Consider the following 395-nt stretch of genomic DNA (forward strand, 5'->3'; position numbering starts at 1 on the left):
GAACTTTTGGTATGTCTTGTGTTCTCAAACACTTCAACAAACTGCAACGGGACGGGGCAAACACGTTACAGAGGACACCGATTGGGCCTGTTCCCCAACCTGTATCAGACGTAACCCATTCACATGTGCATGGCGTGTTCTTTTAAAATCCCTGCGTGTGCAAATGCCTGATAAGGGTGAGGACAGCAGGGACGATAGAATCATAGAGTTGGAAGGGATCTCAGGGTCATCTAGTCCAACCCCCTGCACAAGGCAAGAAATTCACAAATACCTCCCCTTCCACACCCACAGTGACCCCTGCTCCATGCCCAGAAGATGAGAAAAAACCTCCAGGGTCCCCAGCCAAAGCGGCCTGGAGAAAAATTGCTTCCTGACCCCAGTCTGAAACAGTGTTC

The sequence above is a fragment of the Gekko japonicus genome, unplaced genomic scaffold, assembly GCF_001447785.1.
Source record: "Gekko japonicus isolate JY-2015 unplaced genomic scaffold, Gekko_japonicus_V1.1 scaffold4665, whole genome shotgun sequence".
Classification (NCBI taxonomy): domain Eukaryota; kingdom Metazoa; phylum Chordata; class Lepidosauria; order Squamata; family Gekkonidae; genus Gekko; species Gekko japonicus.